The 6,456-nt window shown below is 37.0% G+C and overlaps 1 pseudogene; it reads right to left on the minus strand.

Moving 5' to 3' along the window:
- Positions 1 to 4,115: 4,115 nt before the first annotated feature.
- LOC149029660 (putative F-box protein At5g55150) lies at positions 4,116 to 5,248 on the minus strand (annotated as a pseudogene).
- Positions 5,249 to 6,456: the final 1,208 nt, after the last annotated feature.

Consider the following 6,456-nt stretch of genomic DNA (forward strand, 5'->3'; position numbering starts at 1 on the left):
ACTTCTGCAGAAGTGCGAAGTCCTACTACCTGCGAATGGATGACATCAGTTAATGATGACAACAACTAGCTGAGAAGAACCTGATCTTGCATTTTCAAGGTAAGATAAGCCGGATTCACAACAGGTGATGGTGAGCTCAAATTCAAGAAAGGATCAGGAGGTGAGTAGAACCATCAACAAGGGTCATAAAGCCAATACTGGTAAGAATAGGAAGAAATTGTGAAGCCAAATCAAGTAATGATTAGAGGTAAGCTTGACATTCAAAAGATGATGAATGTTCGACAATGATACATAAGACTCCATTAGCAAACACAAATCATAGATTGATAATAAATAAATGAGATTCATACATTATATATCAGAGAACATATGAAATTACAAATAAGGGCATATGGGATTACATATAATAAAAGAGAAACTCTATTATCTAATAATGTTTAAGCTAGAAGATCCTGAAGCAACAAGGCTTGTTTCACACCTCCTAATTGCTGTCAAAGCTTTGTCGATGGAGCTTGGAAGTCATCTTCAAAGGAAGGCAGTCACAGTTGCATAACCTTTCTTGTTGCCAAGAATTATGGAGTTTGACAAGGTTTCTCTTCTTCATCATATCCAGAGCTTGAGGCGGTTAGGAATTGCCTCATCCACTTAGCTTTAGCTTTGAGTCTTTCTAAAGTCAGTCACAGCTTTTTCAGATTTCCTACCAGCAGTATTAATAGCACTTAATGTGATGGTTCAATCTCTAGATTGGCCGAGCTTGAGTCTCGTAGATGACACTTTAAGTTTAAAGTCTTCTTTCCAGTTAGTTCAGTTTGTTTACATCCCTAGGGCCTCCAACAGCTTTGCAGATTATTTGGTAAAATAGCCAATGAACTTGATGAGCAATTCTCTACAATGCAAAACAGCCAATGAAAGTTCTATCCAGTCCTCTTGCAGCTTGTGAAGAAGCCTTCTTTTGTCAGTAGTGACGAATCAGCTAGTTCTCTCTTGGGGACCCAAAATTGTTTTTCTACAAGTCTTTCTAGCAGTAAATGACACCATGAACTCCCCCTTGGCTGTTGAAAGAATGCCTGATGCGATGAAGGCTTTTGCATCGTGAAGGGTTTGAATGAGTTAGTTTTGTTTCAACTTGATGACAACGCTGAGTGACCCATCTGTGAATTCTCCTGTTTCAGTTTAGTGGCCTACTCAGGAATAGATTTAATGGAAAACCTTGATGGACTTTGGGGCTTTAGTACTGTTTCTATCCTAAATCAAGTAACACTGGGATGAATGAGAAGAAACTTAAGTCAAAACATTTGAGAATACCTTGCTAACCTATTTAGTATCTTCAACACTAAATCTTTGCAATAAGTTCATCTTCATAACTCATCCAAACGACATTTCTCAAAGCACCAATACACTTAGGAACTTTACTCACACAATTGTAGTTGAACTTTCAAATCACAGAAACATTATCATGAGAGCACTGAGCATGTAAGAGATGAAATCTAAAATTTAAAAGAGATATAGCAACTTACTTATCCTTTTACTTTGATGTATAGAGCATTCATGACTTTCTTACGTCCATTTTCTGAGTTGGCAATGCAGTTGACATTGCAAGAACATTGAAAATTGCATAAGGATACGAATTTGTCTCTCTTACATGCTGAATAATTAATCCTACTATTATAAAATATTAATTGTCGAAGACTTAATAATATTGCAATATTACGATGCGTTCTACATGATAGACATAATAAATTATAATTTTGTTATTAAAAAAAAATCATAGAATCGATAATAAATAAATGAGATTGAAAAGAAGAATTATGGAGTTTGATGAGTATACTAAAACAAGGACTATTAGTTATTATAACCGTATGTCATGCCAATGATGCATACAAGCAACTCACTCTTCTTTTGTAATTTAAACAAATGAACGGCAACCGTCTATATCATTGTTACAGAGAAAATACAAAATGTCAGTCATTTTATTGCCCAAAAAAGGGGTAAGGCTAAGTTAAGCCCAGGCCCAATCCATTGAGCTCTGGGCTAGTTAGGGCATAAATTAACCCAAATTAGTGAACCATAGCCAAAACCAAGGAACACCCTTTTGCCGAAATTGGATGAATTTTTGCAGAATTTAGGTCGTTTCGGTCGAGGGCGAAACGAAATATATGTCGAAATCCGATGTTACAACTTACAAAATATCACTGAAAATTCGACGATTTTTCGCCGCTGAATCGGCGAAATGCTGGCAAAAATCGCCAAAAACTCACTGAACCTGCCAAAACCTTCGCCGGAATCACTGGTAAGTGACCTCCTTAGCTCCTTCCTTCTTTTTTGTTTCTCTATGTGATGCTTTCCACTTCTATTTTTGAATAAGTTGGTTGGAGACATTTCTTTGGCTCTACCTTTCAGAGACTCATCTTCCTCCAACGGATTCTCTGTTTGCTCTGTACCTTCGATTCAATTTTAACCTAGGCAGAGACATGGTTCTTGCTGCATGATCGAAATAGAGGATGAGAGGAATACCGAATACCAGATACTAGGAGCTTGGGCTTCAAAGTTTCTTGTTGTTTCTGAAATTTGGACAAAGCAGAGATGATGAGAGGAATACCTAATGTAGGCTTCAAAGTTTCTTGCAGGCTTCAAAATTTCTTGCAGACTCTAGAATGCAGATGAATCGTCTGGAATGGGGTGTATATTGAAATAAAAAGGTGAATCCTTTTTAATCGCACAGAGAGAAAGAAGAAGCATTAATGAGAGGAGAGAAGAAACATTAATGAGAGAAAAATTGAGAGAAATTGAGAAGAACAAGTTGAGGCTTTAATGAGGGAGAGAGAGAGAGAGAAATTACGTGATAGCACTGTAAAGCATTAATGGTATTAATTAATTTTTTCATCCCATATGTCGACAAAATCACGCAAAGATTTCACCGATTCTCCTGTTTCGGCAATCGGCGAAAGACTATACCCCGTGAGATATCTCACCTTGGCCAAATCACATAAATTCGCCCAAACCCACTTCTGTTTATGCTCCATAGACGAAATGTCTGTATTATTTATAAATAGGAAAAACCTTATTGAAAGAAAAACTGTAAATTAAAAACTTGTGTCCCTAAAATTTATTTCCTGTGATCTTTTCTTATTTATATAATTTTTGTCTATCAAAACAAAAGTTGAATAGTTGGTCACTTTTTCTTAAAACCATTCAACAAAATATGTTTTACCCAGAAAAAAATCCGTCTAAATAGGTGACCCACCCATTGCCACCACATTTTGAAAAAATCTCTTTGGATGATAATATATGATACACTTAAGGATGTATGGAAGACTCGTGCAGGCCTAGCCGTCAAATCTGGGAGCCAAACCTAGTGACCTTAAGGCCTTGATCTTAGCTAGGTCTCTGCACTGGTTCATCCGTAACACTAATTCTATGATAAGAAGAGCAAATTCTATACACGTCCAGTAGGATCGTCTATTGTATTTACTATTTATGTTCTTAGAAAAATTTTCTATTACAAAAATACCCACATCTAACGTGGTTAGTTTTAAATGGACGAACATATGTTTGACCTTAACGATTCCTTTTACAAGTTAGAAAAAACTAAAAATATTACCTAAAAATCTATTGTTGTAGGCCACCCTCTTGCTTCTTTTTTCCCCCTCAATCTTGAAAGTAACAATGAAATGCATTGAAAGTTAAAAGAGGGCAACAAGCAAATTGAGTTATAGTTGATATCTAATTGAATTTTATATGTGCAAGCCCTCTGAGTTTGTCATGAAACTCATCACCCCCTAGTGTGCCAAAAGCTACAAGGGGATCCACCATTATAGTGAAAATCAAATAACATTTAAAGGAAAATTTTCAATGCCTTTCCAAAGTTACTCCTAAAATTAATGCCACCATTGTATTCTTGTATTTTTTCATTTTATTCATAGAGAAGCTAATCCATTAGCTGCATCTAGCAAGTGCTCTAGTAGGGATGGCATGCAACATGCGATAAAATGTTTCTCTCTTAGGTCGTACATTTGGGTTGTAAGATAACCACCAAATACAATCCTTCACTATTTTGGTCTTTAAATAAATATTACTACCTGAACCAAAAAATAGAAGAAAAAAAAACCCTAGCCCTAAGGGGAAGGACAAAGCCAAACAGATGGCCAAACTCGAGAACATATGCCAGGCCCAGTGTATAAATCTTCCACTTCATCAGCCTCTACCCGGAAAACTCCTAGATCTTTACCAGTACCAATAGCGCTCAAATGACCGGCCATGTTAACATCACTATAGTAGATACAGTTGGGTTCGTATCCAGAATGCTTAGAGGGAAACATGGCAAACGAAGAATTAAAACCCACAAAGAAAGCACGGTTATCCAGGCTGCTCACCATCCGCGACCACTCCCTGTTGTCAAAACTGAACTTGTAAACATCAAAATAATTTGTTTCATGGAAGTCGTAACTAGTGGTTTTATCACCATAATCAATAGCCTGTGCAACCAAAAAGAGTTCTCCCACTGACTCCACTAGATAAAATGTAGCACAACGGTTTATATCATCTGGTCGTTCAGCAAACCTAATCTGCTTTGGATGAGGACTAGAAATGTCAACAATCATTAATCTCCCATTGTTAGCAACTGCGTAGAATTGACCCTTGAGGTAAACGATGTCAGAAATGCCTATATTTTTTTCACCCTCTACAAGAGTCCAAACTTTGTCTCCCAATCTCAAGAAGGCTAATATCCTCTGTCCCGAAACTATTGCCATAACCACACATTTTTCATCTTCTTTATAACGGGTGCCTTTAGTCGAATGAGATGGTCTTGAGGTCAATACGACTTTCCATAAACAAGTCCAGCGAAGATAAGGAAGTTTTGTTCCAACAGGCCATTGATAAGGAAGAGTTGGTTGAGGTGGAAGACGAATTTGTTCCCGAGAAAATGGGTTTAATAAATGAATCTCCCTATCATCCCCAAAAGTTATCAACCAACCATTGGAGGACAAACAGCTCCTGCCACGAGCTTCGGTAAGTTCAAGCGGTAAACCTTTTGGGTAGACATATCGCAGAAGTCACGGTTGTCATTGTCTTCATTCTCTCCAAGCATCAACCATGGCTTGGCAATAGTAAAAAGATGCATCTTCTCCACTGAAACCGAGCGCCATTGCTGGCAAACCACGCCAAAACGAACAATATCTCCCATTTCCGAAAGCTGATCCACAATCAGTTCCAGAATGTCATTGCATACATTGGACCAGTTCTCCATTCCGTTTCTTGTCTCATGCAACCAAGGTGGAGTCAAATGTGAAGTTGAAAGGATCGACCTATAAGAACAATAAGGGTAAAGTTAATAACAGAAAATGAAATAAATTTTGCATTACAGAAAACAAAACAAAAATGGAGAAAAACATAGGCTTGATACAGAAATAACACTACAAGAATGTCAACTTATCATCTTTATTTCCTAACCATGGAAAGAAGCAAGCACGTGTATATAGTCAACACCACAAGGCCAAATTGACTGACAACTTTAACTTCTCTGATTCAACCCAAAGTTTAGGAATTGAACACGGGTATATGGATAAAAACTATTCAAAACATGCAAACGATCTCACTGTTAGACTCAAAGTTACTCGAAAGAGCAGTAAGCACTCAGTTTGAGATCTAGGGAACAGAGAAGACTAGATCAATTCAAATAAAACCAGTAGAGTAACCTGAAACTTGGATCACATTTCAGTCTTAATACCCTATTCGAACCCCCTAAGTATCACAGAAATCACATGGTCGAGTTGATATTGATTTAAAAAGGAACTTCTGAAATTGAGACAACTTAAGACATTAATTTTAGATAACAGTGGCATTCAAGCATCGAATGGGGGGGCCAAGTTTGGTCTAGTGTTTCCTCTGAATCTCGAAACCAATGACAGATCTCAATGTCAGATGTGCCTGAATTCACAAAACTCAATTGCTGAAATTACAATGTAGAACAGGTGAGCCTCGAGTTTTAAATCAGAAATAGTTAAGCTTCTAATAACATGGTACCACTATCAATAACAAAAACAGGATTAGGGACATTAAACAAACCCTAATAAGAGATTAAACAATCTATAATAATACTTAACTGATAGGGATAACAGAGTACGAACAAGAAAGAAACTTCAGGTTTCCCACTAGAAATTTCAGAACAATCCAAAGTATTGGCTTTTAGAAGGTTTAAATAGAAGCAAATTAGCACTTGAAAAGGGAACATGGGACGTGATAACTATCGAAAACATTAGATAACCCTGCTCTTGCATAGAAACTAAAAACTGAAACAAATCCTACTTGTACTATTCGAGAAACATGAAACGGAGAAGATGAAAATCATTCAAATCTGACCAGTAGAATAACTGAAACTCGATCACACCACAGTTATTAATACCGTAGTCCAATAAGTAAACGCATCAGATTGTTAAATTTCTTACCTTTCCGTGG

This window comes from Hakea prostrata, chromosome 1 (assembly GCF_041222555.1).
Source record: "Hakea prostrata isolate BN-2017 chromosome 1, UWA_Hpros_2, whole genome shotgun sequence".
Lineage (NCBI taxonomy): Eukaryota > Viridiplantae > Streptophyta > Magnoliopsida > Proteales > Proteaceae > Hakea > Hakea prostrata.